This window comes from Lemur catta, chromosome 6 (genome assembly GCF_020740605.2).
Source record: "Lemur catta isolate mLemCat1 chromosome 6, mLemCat1.pri, whole genome shotgun sequence".
Lineage (NCBI taxonomy): Eukaryota > Metazoa > Chordata > Mammalia > Primates > Lemuridae > Lemur > Lemur catta.
The window spans coordinates 65167141-65194372 of record NC_059133.1 but is presented as its reverse complement, the minus strand read 5'-3'; the positions used below and the strand labels follow the sequence as shown (position 1 = coordinate 65194372).

The 27232-nt window shown below is 35.0% G+C and overlaps 1 protein-coding gene and 1 pseudogene across 1 annotated transcript in view; both read left to right on the top strand.

The window, feature by feature from the left end:
* CNTN1 (contactin 1) overlaps window positions 1-27232 on the top strand; it is a 262852-nt gene that overhangs the window by 9047 nt on the left and 226573 nt on the right. The window lies entirely within an intron of this gene.
* LOC123640568 lies at window positions 1965-25840 on the top strand (annotated as a pseudogene).

Genomic DNA, 27232 nt, shown 5'->3' with positions numbered 1-27232 from the left:
GGTTTCTTTTATTCAGCATTTTTTGTGATATGTATCAATATTCTTGCAAGTAGTAATAGTTCACTTTATTGTTCTACAGAATTCCAGTGCATGGATATGCTGGAACATACATGTTCATTTTGCTGTTGAACATCTGAGATGTTTCCAGTTTTGTGTTATTACTAATAGTTCTCCTATGAACATGCATCATTGTCCGTGTCTTTTAGTATATGTATATGCATTTTTGTTGGGATAAGCCTAAGATTAAAGTTGCTGAGTCATAAGCTATGCTTAGCTATAATTTTAGTAGAAATTGCTAGTTTTTCCAAAGAGGTTGTGCCAATTTCAGATCCAGCCTGCTGTATATGAGATTTCCAGTTGTTCATTAGCTTTGCCAACACTTAGTATTAATAGTCTTTTAACTCAAACCATTTGGCTGAGTGTGAGTCTGTGTTCAATTACTTTAAGAGAAGCCTATTCATATTTTCTTATTATCATTTTTTTTGGTAAGTTGTATTTTTCTAGGAATTTTTCCATCTGAATTTTCAAATGTATTGGACATTGTTTTTCAAGATAATTTCATTTTATCTTTTTGAATAGCTGTAAGATCGTTAGTGATGACTCTTTGTAATGATTTAAATCCTCCCACTAAGCTATTTCTGATACTTTGTATATATTTTAAAAAGATTTTTATGCATACTTTATAGTTTTAAATGTACTGTTATTACTACTACCAAAATTGCAACATACTATATGTAATATTCTGCCACTTTTTAAAAATCTTGGGCAACTTTTTATTTACAAATGGTATAGTGCTAACACATTCTTTTTAGCACTTGCATAGTATCCCTTTGCATAAAACACTATTTTTGTCTCATTGTTGGAACTTTAGGCTGTTTCCAATTTTTTTTTTAAGGAGTGCTGCTGCAAGAACATTATTCCGCATGTACTTTTTGTACATTCCTGGGAATGTTTCTCTAAGATACATTTCCAAGTGAAATTGCTAGCCAAAAGGTATATTTTTTTCTTATAGATTATTGATATTTCCCAGTTACCCTTCAATGAGATGGTATTAATTTATAATTCTAGCAGCAGGAATAAGAATGTTTGCTTTTGCACATCCTCCCTAGTACTGAGTATTATCAATCTTTCAAATATGTTTAGAAGATTTTATATTTCCAAATCAAACTATTGCTGAATGAATAATATAAAGGAAGCATAACTGTGCACTAAAGACATCATAAAATGTAACATTTGGTATTTCTCTGTGGATTAAATTTTGGTATTTTATATATAGATATTTCAGTTATTTTTGGAATTGTAACACATTTCAGTTTAAGTGGATCACAAGTTTTTTTTTCTTTTTTTTTTTTTACAAAATTCAAATGTTAAGAATTCCCCTGCTTACATTGTTATTTTTAGTGTCATAGAATTTAAATAGATAAAGATTTAAATCTATATTCTGGCACGTAGTAGATATGTAATCTTGGGAAATTTACTCAATTCTTCTTACTCTGAGTGGCTTCATTGTATGAAGTTGGGAAAGTAGATATGGAAGTAAGTTTGCTATGTTGTCTGTCATTGGATTGTTTTCCAGGTTTGCTTTAGGTGCCTCTTTCTCATTTGCCTATGTATGACCCTTCCAAAGCTGCTTATTCTTCAGTGAGAATAATTTCTAGACACAAAAAACAAGGACATGTTTCCTATGAATAATCTACAAAGTAGTCCTTTCTGCGAGCTCCATATTGAAAGAAATAATGTGAATAACGTTTCTTTCTTTCCTTCATTTATACTGTATTTGTAAGGAGAGAGAGAGAGAAAGTGTGCTCCCTCAAAAGAGAGAACAGAAACACAGACAGACGTACTATGTGGTAGACATTGTATTGTATTGGGCTGGGGATACAGTAACTATTAAGTGAAATTTTCCCCTGCCTTCAAGAGGTTTCTAAGCTAAATGTGGAAAATAGACAAAAAGGTAATTCAAAATGGTGGATGAGTGCTTTGATGCAAGGAGAGTCAGCATGTTAGGTGAATGTTCTACGCCAAGGACGACTAAAGGCCTAGAAGCAAAGAGCAGCATGATCAGTTCAAATAACAGAAAGAAATCTACTACATGGTCGAGTATAAACTATATAGTAGTAAGATATATAGCTCAGGAGGAGGGAATGGCAGATCAAGAAAGTTCTTTTCAAGTGTTTAAGACTATGGATCTTACCCTTGAAGCAATGGTCCAAGTAAGGCAGTTATTTAATCAGGTTTCATAAATTTTTTTTTGAGGATTTAGTGAAGTAAAATAAAGATACTAGGTGTGAAATGACTTTGACTTTGTAATTTCAAAAATGTTAAGGAAATTAAGTTTATATTTGAAACAGCATATCTAGATCATTCTTGATAAGAAAAAAATATTTGTAAAATTGGCAGGCCTATACAATCCCAAATCATCTCTTTTAATAAGACCTAGTAGTAATTTCATTATTGACTTCATCTTGCTGGTAGGTGTGTTATGAAAACTCCCTTTGAATAATTAAGGAAAGAGAATTAAACACTGAGTCATATATTTTCATCTTAATCTTTTCACAGCTTCTTTGAGAGCTTGCTTTCTGCTAAGACACACACATCTTTTCAAAAAGCATGAAAGTTCACGGATGTCCTGGACATAGGATTTCATCCTTAGCCGTGGCTGAGAACACCACCATGTTTATTCTTATAAACACATATGGTTTCCAGTTTACATACAATCATATCTTTTATAGAGACATATAAAACAGTCATTTACAATAGGACTAAATCACTAACAAAAACATGTACAATGCCACTGGGATTTTAGAGATACTTTAAACTGATGGTTTTTATAAAATGCTATCCCCTGGAGCTTCCTATGCCTGACATTACCAGACAGGAGAATTTTGTTCCTATCTTATTTATTTTTACTGTGGTAAAGTTATTAGTTGTAAACAGGAAAAATCGCCATTGCTATTGATCTAAATGATTTTATTAGTCATACGGAAATGGGCTCAGAGAATCCCTCCTCAGCACATGAAAAGTTTATGCTTGCAATAAAAATCCCTCCATTTTTTGATACTCTGATGAAATTATATATTGAGAAGTCACAAAGAATTACTGACATAGGGCAAGTGTGAGTAATTTTTTATGTGTTTCTTCTTTACTTTCTGTCTCCTTTTAATGCCTTCGATGGTCAGGGATGTGTCCTGCTGAGGTGTATTGACAATACTGGTCTTTTTTCAAATGTTCAAAAACAATTGTATTTTTCAAAGCCAGAGATTGCCTATTGTTTAAATAATTAGAGAATTAAAATCCAACGGCCTTTCCTCAAGAAGGTTTTGTTTCATCCAGAGAATATTTTCTTCCGTGATTGCTTGCAGTGTCCTTTGACTTGACACCACTACTTGAATCCTGATCTACTATATCGGCTTCACGATTGCCATAAATTGCCTGTTCAGCTTATATATGCTTATTTATTTTATTTATCATAAACTTGCTTTTGTTGAAGTGGGGCAAGTGCTGTGGATGATGTGTAGTAATGGAAAATTATTCCATCTATCTCAGACCATAGCTTTTTTTTTTTTTCACTATTTCTTTAATAATGGACTTTAGAGAGAATTCTAGGCAAAAGCAACATCGATTTTTTGTAAGTATCTTTGACGCTTTAACAAGATAGAAAGCTTTGCCTGTGTCTGCATTGTATATATGGATGGCAAGCATCTGCTCATTTTTCGAGATTACTCTGTGCCACGTCATTCAGGAAGCTTCTCCTGGCCTGGCTTCTCTCAGATACGTTGTCACCTCCCTCATATGTCCCCAATGTACCCCTCACAGACTTCTGCCATGGCCCCTATACCACTCTATTATCCATACTTATATCCATGTCTGCCTTTCTTTAGCAGACTGTGAAAATAGAGAACATGTCTTTTCAATTTTTTTTGAATCTTCACTGCTTAGAACACTGCCTCAACACACACTACATCTTTTTTAAAAAGGTAAACAAATAAAATTTTTTAGAAATGCTCTTTTACAACAATATTTCATATTTTGAAAGTGCCAGAGGGAGATCAATTTATTAGCAGATGGCCACCCTGCTTCCTCCTAAGCTGTTGGTAGATATAATCATAATAATACAATTGCTTTATAACTGATATGCTAAAGGGCAGTGCTTGTTCTCAGTCTTTGCAGTTCTTAAGAATTACTTGAGAATGTTAAAAACAAGAAATCCTGACCTCCATCCTCACAGATTCTGGTTAAGTAAATCTTATCTGTGACCTAGAAATCTGCATTCCTACCCGTATCTCTGGTGTTCCTCAGACCACATTCCAGAAACAAAAATTTTGCTCAACCTAGATGGAATTAATGCTTGTATTCCAGCAATACGTACATATAAAGACACACACAGGCACCTGAGTGCACGCGCGCACACACCCATGCTCAGACTAAGACTAAGGAATTGCTTATAAGCATCTCAAGGATCAATCAGCACAATGCCAGAGCCATTACTTCTGTCTGTCACTCTGTTCACTGCTTTTCTCCTTTTTCTCTTTCATTTCTTATATCTTTTTTTTCTTTTCTGGCAAAAGATGACTTTTTACAAACATCCCTAGCCAATCAGGGCATCCCTTTACTTTCATGTTGAATACTAACTTAATTCAGTGCACAAAATAATCTGTTGTGCTTGGCCAGATATATTTTTGATGAGTGACCATAGGTGACTGATTGGTTCCTAAAGAAGGTGTCTTATTGCAAGAGGAAGAGGTAAATGTGAAGAGGGAATAATAATTTAGAGTCCTGAGTTTCCTAGGTGATCATTGGAGGGAATAGCTTCTGGGTTACTAATTTTAATATAAGAATTTTTAGCCTTGCAAATTCTCAACATGGCTGGGAAATAAAGCATAATTTATGTACAAAGAGCAAAGACTACTTGCTCTAATTCTTATATAATTGTTATCAAAAATTGATGCATTATTTTATAATATTAACCCTCCAGTGGCTTATCCTGAATACTTTTCTCAGATGGCAATTATATTATGTGTTGGAATGTTGAATGTAATTTGGAGTTATATTTTTTCTTCCATTTTTTAAATTTTATATTACTCTTGGCTATACTTTTATGTTAGAAATGAAAATTGTATCACTAAGATTTTCTATTAACGTTTGTTTATTAACTATTGGTTTCTGGCAATACACAGGCATACCTCAGAGATATTGTGGGTTCAGTTCCAATAAAATGAATAACATGAATTTTTTGATATCCCAGTACATATAAAAGTTTTATTTACAATATACCATAGTCTATTGAGCTGCAATAGCATTATATCTATAAAAACAATGTATGTACATTAATTAAAAATACTTTATTACTAAAAAATGCTAACAATTATCTGAGCCTTCAGCAAGACCTAATAAATAACCTTTTTGCTTGTGGAGGATCTTGCCTCAATATTTATGGCTGCTGACTAATCTAGATGGTGGTTGCTGAAGGCTGGGGTGGCTGTGGCAATTTCTTAAAATAAGACAATAATAAAGTTTGCTAAGTTGATTGACTCATCTTTAGCATGTAGTGTTGTTTGATAGCATTTTATCCACAGCAGAACTTCATTCAAAATTGGAGTCCATCCTCTCCAACCCTGCCACTGCTTTGTCAACTAAGTTTATTTAATCTTCCATATCCTTTGTTGCCATTTCAACAATGTTCACAGCATCTTCACCAGGAATAGCTTTCCTCTTAAGAAACCACTTTCTTTGCTCATTCATAAGCTACAACTCCTCATGTGATACAGTTTTATCATGAGATTAGAGTAATTCAATCACATCATCAGGCTTCACTTCTAATTCTCATATCTTGCTGTTTCTACTACATCTGCATTTAGTTTCCTCTACAGAAGTCTTGAACCTTTCAAAGTCATCCATGAAGGTTGGAATCAACATCTTCCAAATTCCTATTAATGTTGATATTTTGAATTTCTCCCATGAATCACAAATATACTTGATAGCAACTAGAATGGTGAATTCTTTCCAGAAGGTTTTTAATTGACTTTGCCCAGATTCATCAGAGGAGTCACTATCTTTGGCAACTACAACTGTACAAATTGTATTTATTCAACAATAAGAGTTACAATTCAAAATTATTCCTTGATCTATGAACAGCAGAATGGATGTTTTAGCAGGCATGAAAGCAACAGTAGTCTCCTTGTACATCTCCATCAGAGCTTTCGGGTGACTAAGTGTACTGTAAATGAGCAGTAATATTATACTTTGAGGGAGTCTGTCCTTTGAATATTTGAAACTAGGCATTGTCTTCTCCTCTCTAGCTCTGAAAGTCCTAGATGGCATGTTCTTCCACCTACATTGAAAATCTGTTGTTTAGTGTAGTCACTTTCATCAATTATTTTAGCTAGATCTTCCAGATAACTTGCTGCAGCTTCTACATCAGCACTGGCTGCCTCACCTTGTCCTTTGATGTTACAGAGATGGATTATTTTCTTAAATCTCATGAACCAACCTCTGCTAGCTTCAGACTTCTCTTCTTCAGCTTCCTCACCTCTCTCAGCCTTCATATAATTAAAGAGAGTTAGGGCCTTGCTCTGGATTAGGCTTTGAAAGGGAATGTTGTGGCTGGTTGTATTTTTTTATCCAGAACACTCAAATTTTCTCCATGTCAGTAATAAGTTGTTTTGTTTTCTTATCATCTGTGTGTTCACTAAAGTAGTACTTTTAATTTCCTGCAAGAACTTTTCCTTTGCATTAACAACTTGCCTAACTGTTTGGCACAAGAGGTCTAGCTTTCAGCCTATCTTGACTTTCGATATGCCTTCCTCACCAAGCTTAATCCTTTCTAGCTCTTGATTTAAAGTGAGAGACATGTGACTCTTCCTTTCACTTGAACACATAGGGGTCATTGTAGGGATATTATTTGTCGTAATTTCAACACTGTTGTGTCTTAGGCAATAGGGAGGGGAGAGGGAGAGAGCCAGGGAACATAGGGATGAGGAGTTGGTGGAGCAGTCAGAAAATACACAGCATTTATCAGTTAAGTAGCACTTAAGTCTTACATGAAGGTAGTTCATGGAACCCCAAAATAATTACAATAGTAACATCAGAGATCACTGATCACAGATCACCATAATATAATAGATATAATAATAATGAAAAAGTTTGAAACATTACAAGAATTACCAAAAATGTGGCACAGAGACACAAAGTAAGCACATGTTGGAAAAATGGCACCAATAGACTTGCTTGAAGTAGAGTTGCCACAAACCTTCAATTTGTAAAAAAAAAATGCAGTACCTGTGAAGTACAATAAATGAAGTGCAATAAAATGAGGTATGCATATATGGAAAAATTTCCATTGAATACTAAATACTAAAGTGGCCATTATGAATGTAGTGACTGCTATTCAATTATTTCTTATGAACTGTAAAACAATGGTATAAGTCTTATCACAATATTTATTCATATTGTCCTCTATTTCTAAAAAGAATAATGCAGAACTAAGGAATTTCTAAGGTTTTTGTTAATATGCAGATAAAGAGACAATCTTGCTGGTATTGACAATTATTTTATTTTTTTTATATGTTTTGGTGCTGTCAACAGAAAATAAAGCCAAACTGTGTAAAATAATTTTAAAGAGATTTACTCTGAGCCAAATTTGAAGACCATGACCCGGAGCCATGCTCAAGAAGTCTTGAGCAAGTGGACTCGTTATGGTTGGGTTACAGTTTGGTTTTATACATTTCAGGGAGACAGGGGTTACAGGTAAAGTTATAAATCAATACGTGGGAGGCATACATTTGGTTTGGCCCAAAAATGTGGGCCATCTCGAAACAGGGGCTTACTGGTTATAGGTGGGTTTAAAGATTCTTTGGCTTGTAATTGGTTAAAGACATGAAGCTTTGTCTAAAGGCTTGGAATGTTTTAACATAAGGAGCTGTTTATCAGAGATAAGTCACAGGACATAGATATGTTGTGTAAATTGAAGATCTGTAAGTTTGTCTTGCATACCGTTAGGCCTGTTAATGGGTTACATAAGATGTTCCCAAAAAGGGAGGGGGCATGAGGAGGCATGTCTGACCTCTGTCCTCCTGGCAGATAATTTAGTTTTAGGGTATTCCTTTGGCCTCGAGGGAGTCCATTCAGTCAGCCAGTCGTGGGGGTGAAACTTAAAATTTTATTTTAGTTCACAGTGCAATTCACACATAAGCTAGTTACTTCTATTTGTGAATTGTAAAATCCAGCCTTTCTCCACAACCCTCTTGGAACATATTCTGGAACAAGGCACTGACATTTGTGTTACTGAAAATATCACTGTGAGGTGGAATGCCTTACTTAATTACATTTGGCTTTACCTTGGTATATCTTCATCTCTACAGCTATCCTTTAAGCTTACGAGAGAGAGAGAAAGAGAGGGGGAGAAAGAGAGAGAGAGAGAGAGAGAGAGAGAGAGAGAGAGAGAGAGAGAAAGAGAGAGAGAGAAAGAGAAAGAGAAAGATATCTGCTCTTTCCTTCCTAATTTCAATCCCTCTACCTGTGTCCTGGATCTCAACTTCCCACAGTATGAAGGGAAATTTGCTCCTGTACTCATATGGCTTCCTCTGCTGAAATTTCTATCTTTCCCTCTCAACTCTGTAATTTTCTTGTCTTCAAACTAAACCTTTCTGGCTATGTTTTTATTTCATTTTTTTCTCTTTTCCTTTCCAGAATTACTAGTCTATAGTTTCAAAATATCTTCCATCCCTCCAATTTATTACAGTGGCAGAAAAAGATCAGATTCTGTCTAAGCCTTCTTTCTCCTCCAGGGTTGTAGATTATATCTCTCTACGTTTTTAGGGATCTCACTGTGTCCACTATCATCGCTTTCCTGGACCTTCAACCTTAACCTCTCTATTGATTCCTGATGTCAACATTTAAGCACGCCTAATTCTCTTTTATCTTAAAAACAATGCAGAATAAATTTTAAAAATGAAAACCCTCTTCAAACTCTTGCCCCAGTTATTTCTCCCTTTTCTCTTTTGCTGCCAAATTTCTTTAAACATTTATCTGTGCTTATTTCACCATTCTTTGCCTTAAATTCATTCTCTCACCTCTGAAATTTGGTTTTTATCATTTTATTAAAACTGTACTTTACCGGATTACTAAAATACCCCTAATTTCATAAATCCTATGAGTACCTTTCAGATGTTATCTTACTTGACCATCCAGAAAAAAATAATACTGTTGAATTTCCCTTCTTGGGAAGCTCTTTTGGTAGTTTGGATTTATTGTTCAGCACCTGTTAATTTCCCTTCTACTCCTACTGTGACAGAGCATACTGCCATGCCAGTTGATGTTGTGCTAGGTCATATGACTTGCTTCACCCAATGTAATAGTAGTGGATGTGAACTAAGCAGAGATTTCAAATGTGTACCTGCCATTTGGCCGGTGTCTTACACTCTGTCATCTGCAATGAGAAGCAAATATGCTAGGAACCTGCTGATCCAAGGTCAATGTGGAGACATCTGAGCAGAGTTGAACTCAATACAAAGCTTAGAGCCAAGCCCAACCAGTACCACAGTTTGAAGCATAACTGACCCAGTCAAACTGGGGACCCATGAACAAGAAAAATAAATGCTTGTAATTGTGGGGTGTTTATTTTGCAGCATTATGGGACAATAACTGATTAATATAACTCAGTTCATAAAACCAACTTCCGATTTTTCTTGTAAGTTTCAGAAACCATTGTAACTTTTGCAGTCTTTTCTTCCTCTACCTGTATTGTAAGTATAAATGTTCCTGAGACTTCTGTCCTAAACCTTGACCTCAATTTACATATACTTATTGTGAGATCTTATTCCCAGTGATGGTTTTGATTGCTATCTATATATTGATTCAACTTCTAAATCTTTAACTTCAAACCTGACTTTTCCCCTGTAGGTCTTGTCGAAAATACACTGAACAACTCCACTTGGTAGTTTCACAAAGCACACCAAGCTCAGTTTCCTGAACATAGTGCTTCAACTCCATGATTCATCTCACACTCAACCACTAGGAAAAAAAAATCTGAAACAGTTCTGCATCACTAACATCATTACAAAAATTAATAGGGAGTTATAATTTATTGCATTTTTTGCCTTAAAATATATAATATGATTTAATTGTCACAATGAATTCATGGGTTTTATATATATATATATATATATATATGTATATATATATATATATATATATATATAAAATCATCTCTACTTTGCAGATGAGTGACATGAAGCCCAGTGAAGTTAAATAATCTGCCTAAAATCAATAACTAGTAAGGACCCAGGTTGAACGCTAATCTGTCTGATTCTAATGGCCACATACTACAGACCTACTTACTAAATTTTCTGTGCTGCTTACTTGAAATATAAATTTAAGGGCCACACTTGCCAGTTGTCTTTTTAAGGATGTCAGTTTCATATACATATTACCCAACCAACAATAATGATCACTGGCCCCCTGAAGAGAATCTTTCTTGTTATTTTCCAAAAAAACCACCCACATTATTACTTCTGTGTCTGTATTCATACCTTAGATTATAAATTGATTATTATAATCTATTATAAATAATTGTGCTTTATCTCCTTCACATTTATCCAGATTCTCCCCTTCTTCGATGCACTTCATTTAAAACTCGAGATTTCTCTAATAGATCCTCAGATTATTTCCAATGATACTAGTCAATTTGTTAAACTCCTGTAGCACTATTGTTTTCCTAATCATATATCAACTAAGATTCATTGCAAATTACCTGCAAGGTACTGGTTTTAATCATATAGAAGCTTTCACACTATGTATAAATAGTATCCACCCCACAAGAATTTTCAAATTAGTTGGAATTATGCAAGTAAAAATTCTGGTATATTATTTAATAGTTATCATATTCTAACCATTTTAGCTGTCCCTTTAACAGAAAGACTATTTGCTTAACTTATTTTTGTGTCCATATCAAAACCAAGTACATTCATTAAAAAGTTGATGAATCGCATCTTTTATTTTTTATCCTATATCATGGCTGTTTTTTTTTTTTTTTTTTACTACTTTGTCAAATGTAGTTGAGGTGATTTATATCATCTATAGAAATATTTCCCTCCCTCAAATCATGGATTCATATAGTTCATGGAAGTAATTATAGGAATTCATTTATTTATTGAGCAGAAATTTAAATAAACTTGAAGTTGGCCAAAATCCAAGCTGTCATCCCAAGTAGCTTATTTATCATGGTTGTCATCATACTTATTTATATGATCCTAAATAAAGTATGTTAAACAAAGTATAATAGATTTATCCCATGGTTTCTATTTCTTTATACTAATTATCTCTTGACTATTTGACATATTTTTGTAGATTGATTTTTCTATTTTTATAGAGTGGCATAACACATGTAAATTGCTTAGTGTAGATTCTCACCAAAAGGGAGGAAGAAAAGCATTTGACTAATTAAAGTTCTGGGGAAGATATGCTGTATGTAGATGCTATGTTTTTAAGGTCTTACCATGTTCAAAATGTGCCATGAGGCATAGGAGAATAAAGTCAGTATTTAGGGAGAAGTGAGAAGCTTAATATGTATCTAATAAAATAAATGGAAAAGTAAATAAAATGTCCAACTAAAAATGCTTGTGCTTTGTTACCATGAGAACCTTTGAGAAATAAAGCTATATGTCTTTGTCACATTTTAGTTCTTTGGTCAAATCTATCACTTAGTGGTAGAAACATACTTTTCCCCCTGCTATTTTCAAATGACAAACTTCTCTATTTCTTACTGCTAAGAGGAACAAGATGGCCTCCCTGGGTAGTAATTGGGATTCTTGTGATCACTGCAAATATCTCTTTTTCTAACTAAAAGATGGGAATGTGGTAAGAGTTGGGAATGATAAATCATGGCCTTATCTTATTGTTAGACTTTGTAGTACTATCCAAAAAATTTTTAGCTTTGACCATGTATGAATGTAAATATGTGGTCTAAAGTCAATGTAAATGATTTAAAATTATCAGCTGTTTTGTTTTTTATTTCAATTATGCATATCGATATCCAATAATGAGTATTCTCGAATTATAAGGATAATTGAGAGTTGACTTAGCATCTTGTCTGTTTGAAAATTCTTCACAGAGAGACACATTAAAGATTTTTAGACTTTCAAAAAGCAGAAGTTTGCATTAAACATTAGTAAATTCTGGAAGGCCTTATGATTTGGGCATCTCATGGAAAAAATGGAACAGTGTGGATGTTTCCAGAATTAATGGGTTGGGGAGTAGAAACTGTAAAATCTTACACAAAAGATCACATATTACTGAATAATAGCACCTCTCCCCATCTCTCCAGTCTGGGCATGATTAAAATGTTGATTATTAATGAAAGTTATGTTATCCATCTTTATTAGAAAGTGAAGATACAGGAGCATATCTAATCCTTTATGATCAAGATGCTGTCATCTCATATTTTTTCAGAAATAGATATTGAGGTCAATATTATATTATTTGTTTTAAGAAGTGGCACTCTGGATCCACTCTCCTCCAGACTTTGATTTGTTCAATTTTGAACTTGTTATCTTATAAGATGTAAGAGTTTTCAAGAACTCTAATTAATATGAATTTCTTTGTAGACATTATATAGGAATTTATCGTAAAGCAACCAAAATTTAAGATTTTATTTCAGTGAACTGAAAGTGACTATATCATGTTAACATTCTGCAGCATTTGCAACTTTTAGATTTTGTCCTATCCAGCTCTGGGGGATTCTGATTGCCTCAGGACTTGCTAAAACAAAATATGACTTTGACATTAAACTCTATGTTCTGCATGCAAGTCCACTAACTCAAAAATAGACTGCAAGTGTTTTGTTTCTTACAAAAGAGGTAAACATCAATCTTTTCAGACCAGAATCTCATCAAGTCTCCATGGTCATTCTTCAGCTGACTGAAGAAATTTCCTCCGCAAGAAAATTATTTTGTAAGCATTTTTGTGGAAAAATGAAAAACAGATACAGAAAAGAGTGAGATAAGAAAATATAATATCATGGATTAAGATCTGAATTTCATTTGCCTTAGATATTCTCTAAACTTATTATTCTTAAGCATGAATGTGCATTGAGTATCACTGGAATAGCTTGTTAAAACATATTCCTTGGACCTACTCTCAAAGATTTTGATTCATTGGGTCTGGAGTGAGGCCAGATAATTTGCAAATGCTCCCAGGTGATCCTCCCAGGTGATGCTAATAGTAATGCCTTTTTGAGAACCACCCTTTGGGTAGCACTGTCTTAAGTAACTTTAGTACCAACACTTCTCTGTTAATTTGTAACTCTTACCTTCAGAAAATGACAGCTACATCAAGAGTATTAACTAATGGGAGAAAGGAACAAAATAGCTTAATTTGTGTATAAGATAATGCCACATTAGCAGGATTCTTTGCCTTGATTTAACATTACTAATACATTTTTTCCTTTTTATTAAAAACTAACACAAGTAATCTTCCAGGGCCTGATTTGATTGCCCTTATTTTGGGGAAAATAGTGACATTCCTATTGCTGTTAAGAAATAAATCTATTAAGGTTTCAAATTTTTATTAAAATCAAGCCTGGAGGGAGCTAATGGAACAGCCCTGATGCTTTTTCATTAATTGATTTCAAACATAGTCTTGCAGTTAAAGAGTACAGGGATGAATCCAATTTGCCATGCATGACAAGTAACTAGTAAATGCACCCTTAAGATTAAGGATTAAATTCCACAGATATCTCTAATATTTTGAAAGTCAGGGTGGCAGAGTGGCTCACAACTTTAGCTGGATATTACAATCACCTGGGTAACTTTAACAATACTGGTGCTTGGGAACCACCATTCAGGCACTCAGATTTAATTTATGTGGGGCTGAGTCTTGCCTAGGGAAATGGGTAGAGGAGAAGGGCTAAGGAGAGAAGTGCAGACAGGATGACAACTACCATTCCTTGAAACCTACTTTCCATATGTCAGGCACTATGCAAGGCATTTTATAAATATGGTCCCTAAACCACACATAAACCCACAAGGTAGCTTTTTAAAAAAAATCTAAGGAAGGAGGATTGAAGAAAGGGATAAACTTTTCCAAGCAAGAGGTTGTTTAGTAAATGGGGACTGGCCGTTATTAGACCACAGGTCAGGGTGGCCCTAGCATACATACTTCTCCATTCCCCTGCAAGGATACTAGATGCTTCTCTCTCTCTCTCTCTCTCTCTCTCTCTCTCTCTCTCTCTCTCTCTCTCTCTCTCTCCCCCTCCCTCCCTCCCCCTCTCCCCCTCCCTCCCTCCCCCTCTCCCCCTCTCCCCCTCTCCCCCTCTCCCTTCCTCCTTTCCTCCTTTTCTTGCCTCTCCCTCCTTCCCTCCCTCCCTCTCCTCCTCTCCCCCTCTCCCCCTCTCCCTTCCTCCTTTCCTCCTTTTCTTGCTTCCCCCTCCTTCCCTCCCTCCCTCTCCTCCCTCTCCACCTCCTCCTCTTCCTCCTCCTTCTTTTCTTTTCTTTTCTTTTTTTAAACAAATCTAAATACCCTGAGATAAGATACAATCTCTAACAAATGTTTAAAGTGCCTTATAAGGAGCAATGTATCCTTTAGAATATAGACTCAATACATATGATGAGTAAAGCTTTGCCTACATTATCTTGGTGTTGAACACAGGCAAATACGAATGCGTCTAGAGATTGAAAAACTACCTGCATCTCCAAGTGTATCTGGAACTCATCAACTTAGCCTGCAGTGAAAAGGGCATTGGACGATAGGAAGATAGTCTAAATTCAAAATCTGGCAACAATTATTACTGTAATTATAGTTGAAAACTAGCTATGATTTCTTCACATGATTATAGGGAGAAGATGAGGGTAAACTTCTGATACTGAAGAATAAGTGAACTATATCAAAGGGCACACTAGAAGTATTGCTTTCTGTCTTATCTAATGTTAATGAACACATGTAGTAATTGATCCACTTAAAAACATAAATATAACCTGCTTTCATATATATTAATAACACTTTAAAGTTTACAATTACAAAGCTCTTTTATGTTTTTTATAATCTTATTTAATCTTCATGACATCCTTTCCAAGCAGTGGGGAAAGAGACAACAATGATTTATATATTTATAAGTGTATACAAAGCTTTTTTGTACATATTTTTTTGTAAACCTCGTAGCTAGCCAGGAAAGTTTTTTTCCCCCCTGTGTTACAGGAAAAGCTCTCAGAGGTGAAATCACTTGCTCATAGTCATTGATCCAGTAACTGCTGGAGCCTGAGATCAAAACCTGGACCTAGTACAAACAAAAAATTGTCTTAGGTCTTTCTCCTCACTCTTGTTGATTTTAAAGGCCACTTTCATTGAGCTGAAATACACTTGAAACTTTGTATAGAAACATTTATTTGACTTAAATGTATATATAAACGATAAAATTAATAAAGGATATCCCTTCAACTAAAATAATAAATCTATTAAACTAAACTAAAATGAATATTGAGCTACTTTTCACATAAAGGGCTTAGAACAATGTTGTAGAATATAGTCATTGTATTCATCATATGCATTGGTTTTCCAACTTTAAAAAAAACCTTCTTGCGTTAAGTTCTGGAGTAAACGCTTATGTAAACTCCAGCTAGTCATGCAAATTGATATTTACAGTGAAGCTAGGCGGAGTGGCACATGCCTGTAGCCCTAGCTACTTTGGAGGCTGAGACAGGAGGTTCACTTGAGCCCAGGAGTTCCAGTCTGGCCTGGGAAACATAGTGAGACCTTCATCTCTAAATAAAAATAAAATAAAATGAGAGAATTTCTGCTCATTAATTGGGTGTCAATATCTGTAAATATAAAATCATCTTCAAATTAACTTCTATCTTCTACTTCAAGCCAATGCTATGGTTATAATGCTATGGTGATAAGACTCCGTGTAACTTAGGAAAGTAGTTTCACAGCTCTTTGTAAAAACATAGTTTTGTTTTTCTTGCATTGGTTTAAATTAAAGCTTTAGAATTGCAAGCACCGTTGGATAAAACTGCTCCTGTAAGCATGGGGTACCTCGTCAATTAGGGGAGTCTCCTTTAGTGTTACTTCAGCAAAATCGGGGCCTCTTGAAAACTAATTGTGCCCACGAATTTTTGTAAAATTAGGTCTGTCATCTTTGTAGCATATTAAGTTTTAATTTTTTCTCAGTTTTTTATTTATGTTTTCATGTGGAATTGGGCCTATTTGTTTCTTTTATCCTATCTGATGAATATCTCTTTTTAAAGTAAAATATATTCTCATTTTGAAACCAAGAACATGATGGATAATTTTAACACATTAACTGCCATACTCAGAAAAAATATTTTTCCCTGGGGCCATGGTGTTTTATTAAAACAAAACAAATCCTTTCTAATTTGTTATTTTTGTCTTGTGTGCATGAGTTATATGCAACACAATCCATGTTTTTTAGAACTAAATTGTCAATATTAATTGTAATAATAAGAACATCAACAAGTAAGATTTTTACAAACCAACTGCAGTGTTTTGCTTCACGAGGCCCCAGGCTCAGAAATAGCCTACTTAAATACTACTCACATGGCAGTCAGTGTGTTAAAAATACTCCCGAGGGTTATGAAAGTTTTTCAGTGCCTTCTCTGATAAGGAACCCGGGAGGCTTCCAGTTAACGCTGAAGGCTTCGGTGAATTCAGTCACGTCCGTAGCGCCCATTAATTTATTCCTGTCCCAGTAGGCAAAAAAGAAGCCTCTAAGAGTAATGGCAGAAGACTTCTAAGAGCTCCTCATGTTATAGCAGTATAATTGAATAGGGTACTCACATGACACTGTCAGGCAGAGATTATTATCCCCTCTTAGAAGAAACTGAGGTCAAATGAGGTTACAAGTTTAGAGCCAATAAGTGATAGGGCTGGGATTCTAACTCCCATCTGAGGGACTTCACACCTATCCTTCAAAGCTCTCCCTTGGCTTTACTGTTTATTTGAAGACCTACTTTGTGTACTTCTGCACTCTGGCTTGTCCATACGAGGAAAATTTGGGATTTCTCTCCAACAGAGAATATTTTCCACAGGTGCCCTTAGGTGGATAGCTTCATAGCATTTTATTTCCCTTCACCTTGGATGGTGGGAGGGGTTGTGTTTTTGAACAGGCTGTTTGAGATCACACCTAATCAGTGTGCACTGTCTGGGGGATGTGCACGCTTGTGGCTCTGACTCAGGCGAGGTAAAGGCAATATATGTAACCGAAACATTTGTACCCCTGTAATATTCTGAAATTAAAAAAAAGTATTATCTCATTGCCTGCATATCAGTACAGTTCAAAAGTTTAAAAACCTTGGACAATTAAAGTTAATTATATAGTTATTTGTCCCTTGAAGACAGGAGTGTTGCTCATTCAGTTAGAAATAATGTGCTCAATATGGAAAAGTTAACAGTTGCTGATTCACCAAATCAAATAATGTGTATTTATGGATACTTTTTTTTATAGTATCAGAGCATGCTAAATAAATCAGTAATATGTGAACATAATGGAAAGATGAAGTAATAGTCACTTTGATTTAAAACTGAGGATAGTTGTATTTTCAGTATGATATTTAGGGAAGCTTTATATATAGGCCTAATCATTTAGGCACCATAAACTTCTTTTAGGTCAAGAATTTGCTATATAATTTCTAAGGTATTTTATAGGCAGTTTCTAAATAGCAGTCCTTCTTAACCTGATGATCTGGCATATAATATAGAGTTACTAATTAATAGCAACTGAAAGAAAGGAAGCAGTGGCTTTTATTGAAAAAAAGCATTCAACTGGGAATCAAGACTGGAACCTTGACTAAATTCCATGTGTAATTGTGAAGCTCACCTTGTCTCATTGTACTTTGAGATCAATAAAATCTATTATAACGTTCTTCTTTGCTTAATACACTCACATGTTCAGATGAAGTACATAGGACACTTGCTACATAACTGTAGATCTTAGACAACAAAGCAAATATTTATTAAGTATTTACCATGTGTCAGTACCAGGTAAAGTTAAGAGTTTTGTTAAAAGATCTATCCTGCTGGTCCTAATACTTTGACATTCATCAATGTGGCTTTCTTAGTCTACTCATAACTGTACTATATTTATTTTTAATTTTTACTTAAAATTATTTCTAACGCATGTCAGAGTCAAATGAGTAAGATTAGAAAAGCATATTTATTAGCACTAATTTGGTCTCTTCAGTTCTAGCTTTTTTTATTGACTTTTAAAGATTTAATTCAGAGCATGCTTGTTTCGTTGTTAAATACTATAGATACATCTTAGTATAAGTAATCGTTACCCATTTCAAAGTTTGTGTGTGTGTGTGTGTGTATGTGTATGTATACACAGACAAGGGTGGAGCAGTATAACTAGTGAATTAGGGCACAGAGTTAAATACCATTTAGTTTGTGTGGTTATTTGTTTTGTGTTTTTGAGAGTTAAATTTTGTTTGAAATGCAAAGACAATATGTTTGCTGGATAATTGGATCCTATTATAAATCTCTTTTAAAAATTAATAACCATAACAAAAAATATTTTGTACGTAATCAAACATTTTTAAAAATAATACTGTCATGATTATTTAAACTGAAATCCAGCTATGATCATCTAAAATATAAAGCAAGGAAAATGCCCTTGGAGAAAACAATTGAATGAATTAGTTGACCCTCTCTCTCCTCTTTCCAAATCCCAAGCATCACCGTTCATCTAGATGTCTTCATTTATCAGAATTATACTTTAGGCAGTGACGCTCATGTAAAGGACACAATACTTTGTATCTCAGTCCTCCTTCACAGCAATCCCAAGTGCTCAATTTTCATGTTTCCTATCACATTCCCTGTCCCAAAATGTCAATTAAACAAACTGCATGGATGATAACTATTAATATAACAACACTCATGACCAGCTCCTATTTCTTTTATATGGGATTTTTTTTTTTTTAGGTTTTAAAATTCTCTTATGTTACATAAAAATCTCTAAAATATCATCTTATTTTCATGGCCAAAAAGAAATGCCAAAGAAAAATTTGACTTTGATAATCTCAAAACTTAATATATTCATTTTTATAATTTGTGATGAAGAATACTGACTGCTGAATTGGGGCATATTACATTAATGTGAGCTGTAGGAAAGAACAGACTTTTCCATCAGCTAACAAATACCTCGTTGTGGACCTACACAGGGTACAGAAGAAGTGGAGGTCCACATTTGCTTTCTTATAATTTTGAATTTCAAGCTAAACATGCAGGTTTCGTGACTCATTTGGTGACAAAAACCTCATCTTGACCTGAACTCATTTGATAGCAAAACCTGTTCTGAACTAGTTTAAGGGTATTTATACCTTATTTATTCCACCTGATGTGAATATTAACAATTTTTGCTGAAGAAATATAGAGGTCTTTAATTACATGTTGCTAATTGCACACAGACCAGGTGTGTACTCTTCCAAAATTCTAAAAATTCTAAAAAATATGTGAGTCCAAAATGCATCTGGCCCCATGAGCTCTGGGAAAGAGCTCGTAGTTTCCATTAGATATGTTCCTTGCTTTCAAGCAGCTTGCAGTCTATTAAGGTGTGTGATGGGAAACATTGCCCTCAAATAGTCTGATATAATTACCAAAAGTCTATCAGTTGGAAAACACACACACGAACACACACATACAATATAAAACTATGTTTATATAAAATAGTGTGACTTTTGTAGTATAGGAGAAAAGTAGTATTAGTTTAGAGTAAATGTAGTGATATAAAAGGTTTCAGAGGGTAATAGAACTTGTTCCCTCTAAGTGTCTTTGAATTTATTTCTTAATAAAAAAGCAAAAAAAAAAAAGGCAATAAAAAAACTTCTATACATATGCTGAAGGAAAAAGCATATAAGGCAGTAAAATTTTGATGAAATCCCTCCAGCAAGTGTGTTTTTCTTTCCATGTAAAAGAAAGCTATTTTGGAGATAGAGCAGGGTAATAAGTTTAGCGCAAAGAACCAAATTGAATTTAGTTGGCTTTCACTTCTGCCCTTACGAGATATGACTTTGGGCAAATTACATAAAACCTCTAAGCCTGATTTATTGTCTGTAAAATATTAATAATAAAAGTAGCTCCCATATAGAGTTGTTAAAGGATGACATTGGATCATGCGTGTACTGGCAGGAGCCTGGCACAGAGAAAACAGGCAGTAAATGCTCCTAATTATGAAGCCGTTCTCTTCCAGACCCAGTGGTCGAAGATATTCTTAGGCCAGGGATTTCTACATGATTAATTCTTAGTTATTCAAGAGAATTATTTTCTTTGCATTTTAGATTTTCCTTTGATAGGTTGAGTTGTTCCATAGTCTTTTAAAATTTCATCTCTAATAACTAAAGCAGTTGTCTGGTGAGGAAGCCACCTCAGCTGCTCTAGGCCTTCCCATGTATTATCCTGAAAGCCTTTCTGGTGACTCCCATGAGACTTCTAAATTTAACTTACAGAATTTTCCCCCAAACTGGAAGAAATTAGAACTGAATAGAATATGGCTATATAGACACTGTTTGGCTGAGTATATTTTGAGCTCTGAAAGAAAGTATATTTTATTACCAGATTTGTTTTTAAAGTGTTTTATTTTATAAAACACTTGGTGTATTATTAATGGAATTAATCCTGGGTGACTGCAAGTTTTATGATTATGCTATTCAATTCATGTGTAAGGTGATCATACCTTTTGCCCTATAAGTATCTTATCACAATAGGCAACAGGATATAAAAACAGGGTGAAAATATGGCAACAGATGATATTCAAAACTGGAAACTGACGTACTTCTGCTAGATAAAGTGAAGTCGTACTAGGTTGAAGGAATGACTCATGTGACCAAGAATCTCTGTGTGTATTAAAATGGCTAAAAAGGAAATGGAAAAAATGTTATCAGGGCCACATTATGACTTTCATGGACCCTAGGCACTTCTACCTTTGTAGGCTTGTTATTCTTTGAATAAAAGAGAGAGAGAAATACAAATTATATTCTGTCTTGGTATAAACATGAGTATAATCCAGGCCGGATTCATCATTTTATATTCATTATTATTTTTTATTCTAATTTAAGACAACTTAGAACATTTTTGTGAACCCCTAAAAAGTAACATGGACCCTAGGCACCGTGCCTACTGTGCCCTGCCTCCTGAATAAGCTGGCCCTAGTCACTAGAAAAACTTTGCTAATCCTTTGTCTTAAATGCCAACTATGGGCAGATTCTGGCATGTTCAGCGGACAAAGAGAGGATACCACAGCAATCTCTGAATTTCTGCAAGAGGATAAGTCTCAGCCAAGCCAACTACTGATTCCTTCAGCAAACAGAGAAAATGAAAACTCACCCTTAAATAACATAGACTGACAGACCCTGTCCTGACTTCCAGTTTGGCTTAATTTCTCTCCACCACCCCGCCAGGCTACTAGATCTCCTGCTTAGCAAAATGAAAGTAAAGTAATTGAAAACTACTTTCTTCTCCTCTCATTTGTACTAGAAAGATTTGGAAATAGATACACAAGTTTTTTGGCAGAACCCATCCCAATGCTCAGTATTCAAAAGGCACAGACTATCCTCTGTGATCATGAGCAAACAAGAACCCTTACTTTGACTTGGAGGATAATGATGTTCAAAAATAAGACAGAGATATTCTTACACATTGGTTACTACAATGCACAATAGAAAATTGTAGACTATATTAGGTTGGTATCAAAAATAAATCAAGAACAAGCTTTTCCAATTAAGATAGAGTGAAAATCATGCGGAGAAGATGATCTGAAACGAGAGATTTTGTGGAGTGAAAAACACAATTGCCAAATTTAGAACCTGAATGAAATTAGAGACCCCTGATGGAATTTTACCAAGTCAGAAATGCAGATGAAAAGTTAAAGTAATTTTCCTGGAACTCAGAAAAATATGAAGAGACCAAAATAACAAAAGGCAAATGATGTGATCAAGACACCCTTAAGTTCCGCTAGGCTTGACTGACTTTTAGGTGGGCTTTTTCCTGAGTCCTAGGCCCCTGACCTCCTTTTCTTAAGGGATTTACTTTGGAAAACTTGCAATTGCAAATTCTTCTCTGCCCCTTTGAGATGTATATAAATCTTTTCCTATGTCTTTCTCTAGGACCTGAGAGCCATGGCTTTGAAATGTAATCCTCAAGGAAGATAGTGCCCATCTCTCCCAGTTTCCAGGGAGGGTAGGAGATTAACTTCAATAGGTACCAAATAGCAAACCTAGATGGCCTAAGCACCAGGCTCCCCACTAACAGCCTTCAGTACGTGTTCACTAGCTCACCCCAGCTCTTAAAATCTCTCCAACTTTTTGTTTTAATGCACTGAGTTTAATCTCTTTCCCCTATTGCAATAATCTTGAATAAAGTCTTCCTTGCCTGTTTAAATTTGTCCAATGCCATTTTCCTTTGACACATGGAGGCCAGACCTTTGAGATTCTATAGATGTTTAAGAGGCATTCAACTTAAACGAAAAAAAGACCAGAGCAAAGTGGAGGAGCATTAATTTAAAACAAGGAAAGAAAACTTTTCATGAGTTCAAGGATGTCTTGAGTCAGCAAATTAAAATGGCAAAGTATAAGAATAATGAAAAGAAATCAAAATGTAGATACGGTAAAATATCTTACATTTCAAGGATAATAAAACTTTTTTATGAACAGGCAAAAGAAAGGCAGCAAATAGAGGAACATGAATTTGACTAGTCTCAGAATTAGAACATAATTATTCTTTTTTATTGTTGATGTATTTATAAAGTAATACAAATATCAAAATATTTTAGAAAAATAAAAATGTTAAAACAATTCAAAAATCACATTCTGGCTTTAAAATATTAGTATATATGAAGAAACTTGGTAAAAAAGATAAGTCGATAGATGTTTTTCCTTTTATATTGATAATACCAAGAAAAGATGTTAAATTAATTGAAATTTTAAAAGCCATTGGAATAAAAACATGATCTTTACCTTTAAAATCACTAGACAAATAATGAAGAAAAATGAATTAAAATAAACACACAAAGGAACAAAAATGCTAACAATGAAAATGAAATATTTAAAAGAAAATGTGTAATGTATAATAATAAGTGTGATGGCTAAAAAAACCTCTGCAAAGACAAAGTGTCAGAAAAGAAACAAAAGGAAAAAAGGCAGTAAGATTGGGACAAAAAAATAAAATCCTGATATATGCTATTTACAAGAGAAAAGTTTAAAAGTCATTTACATTGACATAGAGGTTTAAACAATATGGAGAAAATGTCAGACAAATACAATAGCAAATGAAAAGCAGAGATAGTCAATATTGAAATATTCAACAGAATTCAAAGCAAGTAGGATAAATATAGGGGATTAATTTTATAAATGGTAAGAAAATTTACATCACAGATCAAAAACAGACGGACCTGAATGAGTCAGAATATATACATGCAATTTTTTAAAATATAGAAAACTGTTATAAATACAAGGAGATGCAAATGATTATAAATATGAATGAACATATTGGATTTAAGTGATAGGCCTAATAAGACTAACTTATATATCAAACTTGGTAACTTATTTAGAGAAAAACACCTTATTTTCAAATTTCCATGAATCCAAACAAAATTTGTTCTATATTAGGCCATAGAGAAATTGTTTAAAAATTCCAAGAAGCAAAAACCATACATGCTATATCCTTTATCTATAATACAATAAATATAGGTATTTATAAAAAATACTGACATAAAAATACCCACTGAATTAGATAGGGTTCTTTAGAAACAAGTGATTTATCAAGGGTGTACACTCAGAAAAAATCTGTAACTGAAGGAATTAGAATAGAGTGTGTATGTTGGGGGTAGACTAAAGTTTAGCCTCAGGCACTCCCAATAGAAATTGTGGCTTTTAATGTGCGGTAGAGGTGTCCTTCCTTCAGGCAAGTGGGGCCATGATTTTGTACTGTCTTATCCCTAAACTGTTGGCTGTGGGTGCCATGCCCAGGATAAGGCAGCTCTTCTTAGTCCAGAACAGTTTTCCAGGGAAAGGGTACAGCTATGAGCTTGCAGTTTCTGGGAGACATTTGCATTGACCAGTAAAAAGGAATCTGGGTAGGGGACCAACATCTAAGGTAGCCATACTTTCAGTTAATGTTAATAGTGGCTGCAAGAAAGAGAAAACCTGATGAAAGAGGTTTCAACAAGAAAAGGCTTTATTTTTCTCATGAAACAAAAAGTCCAGAGGCAGGCAGTTCAGACCTGTACATTAGCTGCAGGACATCTTTAAGAATCTCTGCTTTTTCTCTCCTCTTGTTGTAGTATTTTAAGTGTATAGTTTCATTCTCTTGTTAAAGGTGACTGCTAAACCTTTGGGAAAATGACCATATTCCAGGCAGGAACTAGGGGAAGAGTAGAGGACCAAAGGGAAAAGCCAACCAGTATGGTAAGCTCTAGAAGACCTCTTACAGAGCATTCCTGGTAGTACTACTCAGGAACTTCTGTTAATATCTCATTGGTTAGAACCAGACTCTAGTTGCAAGGACTTGTTGAGAATTTTAGCTGTCCCCATTCTGTAGAAAAGGAAGGCAGATGAGAAGGAGGATTTGGAATGGCCCTAAACACCACAGTATTTGCCAAACCAATCAATTTTACATGTGAGAAAAATAGCTCTCTAAATGAACACTTAGGAAAATAGAGACTCACTTCCACAATTATATCATTCTTAGAACATAACAGAGAAAAAAGTAGATGTAAAATTACTCAACAGGCTCCCTCCTCCTCCTCTTCCTGGGCGAGGTGCTCCTCCAGCAGGCATGCAGCACGGCAGCCGTGGAGACGCCAGTGTGAGAGACAGATGGCTGCAGCAGCCAGGCCACACTCCAGTGGCCCACTTGTGTCAAGCTGGGCATCCATGGCTCGCACTTCTACTCGCAGGATGTTTTAAAGGAAGTTGGGCTACTCACAAGTTCTTACATAGAGAGTGAAACGTGAAAAGGCAAAACAAGAGTCTTCCTGGACTGTAGAAGGTGATATTAACACTGATACGTGGACACGTTATGGATATACTTGTAGACTCAGACCACATCCTCCACTGATGACAGCATGGCCAATGTCAAGTTATAGTCAAAGACCTGGTCACCCCTTAGGAAAGTCTGAATCTGAACAGGCTCTTAAAGGTACTTCTCACATTAAATTACTCTCATCTGAAGATATAGAAGGGATGTGACTTGTGCGCAGACTTGCTAGAGAAGTTTTGGGTATTACTGGTGGGATGATTACACCAGGTGTATGTATCTACTGAAGAAATATACAATTAGCATACATTGCAAGAAATTGCCATCTTTCTCCCCTGAATTATTATAATTCCCCAAAGTCTTGTGCCATGAAATTCCAGACAGATGGCCCCTGCAAGGTGGTATCGTTAATGTGGACATCATTCTTCATCACAGTGGTTATCAAGGGGACCTGAATGAGACAATTTTTGTTGGAAATGAGGATGAGGGAGCATGGAAACTCATTCAGACCATGGATGGGTGCCCAATACAAGCCACTGATGCAGTGAAACCTGGTGGCCAATGCAGAGAACTGGGAAACATAATTCAGAAGCATGTCCAAGCAAATAGGTTTTTGGATGTTCAAAGCTAATGTGGGCATGGAATCCACAGCTTTTTCATACAGCCCCCAAGTGCTCTTCATTATGCCAAAAGTAAAGCAGTGGAAGTGATGTAGTCAGGTTCTGTATTTACAACTGAGCCGATGATGTGTGAAGGTGGATTGCAGGGTGTAACCTGGCCAGATGGCTGGACAGTGGTGACAAGAGACAGAAAGTGGTCTGCTCGGATGTGGTCACAGAGGACACTGGCTGTGACTCTATAGTGCATAGCCTCACTTCTGTTCCAATTTTAACTTCTTCCAGGATGGCAGGTCTCAATAATACCTTCTTACTGTACTATGTATTTTATTGAGAGAGTGCAGAAAAGAAGAGCTAATTTTTTATCACTTGTTTTGTTTTGACTGAAAGTAAGAAAGGACTGCAGCATTTGTGTCCTCAAGAACTTGACTTGGGTCTGAAAAAGCTAAGAAGCATAAAAGAAATATTGCTCAACTTCTTTCAGTGTTGAAATTAAAACCCAAATTTCTCTGCACACTTGTTTTTTTCATTTGCCCTTTAAGCGCTTCTACTTAGAGCTGTTTCTAGTTGCTTTTACCAAGGCCACAAACTGGCCACCAAAAGCCAGCTTTTTTCCAGAGATGAGTATTCTTGAAACTTGCAATAAGTGTTGCACCAGAGTTTTTGATTATACATATGGAAATATATATGTATACATTTTAAAATCCATATATGTAATTACCAAACACTATGTGACCTGAGGTTTATGTTGATTCTGCTCTGACAGGGTTATATGTTATAAATGGACCCATAGTTTGAAGTCATTTAATTCCTGGTTGAGAAATATCATTCTCCACCCTCCATGATAATTCTTTAGCCTTGTCATTAGAGTGTACTTGATTACTGAGTATCTGGTGACTTTTCTTGTTATATAATTTCATACAATGACACATCATACTTGTAAGAGAACATCTTTTCCAGAGTCCTCAGACCTTATTGCTTTAAAATAATTAAAATGGTGTTTCCATTACCTTTATTCTTTTAATAATTTAGTAAAGTGACTAAAAGTAGTATAGACTTTTGAGGTATATGTGTGAAGTTTTTATCGAACTGTAATATTTGTGAATGGAATGCCTTGCAATATGAATGTTAATATAATGTGTAAAGGGAACTTAAAAAGTTTGATTTGTGACAGGGCATGGTGGCTTACGCCTAGAATCCTAGCACTTTGGGAGGCCAAGGCAGAAGCGTCACTTGAGGCCAGAAGTTCTAGACTAGCCTGGGAAATATAGTGAAGACCCTGTCTCTACAATTTTTTTTTTTTTTTAATTAGCCATGCATGAGGGCACGTGCCTGTAGTCCTAGCTACTCAGAGGCTGAAGAGGGAGTAGTGCTTGAATCCTAATCCCAGGAGTTTGAGGCTACAGTGAGCTATGATCATGCCACTGCATTCCAGCCCAGATGACAGAGCAAGACCCTGTCTCAAAAAAAAGAAAAAAGTTTGAATGATAATCAAAAAAAGGAAATTATGCAACAGGTTTAGTAAGGACTGAAAATAAGTTAAGGACTGAACTAAATATTAAACTAAGTAAAAATTAGAACAAAGAAGAGGAAAATATTCTTAAGGAAAATAAAGAAGGAACAATTCACCAAAAGGA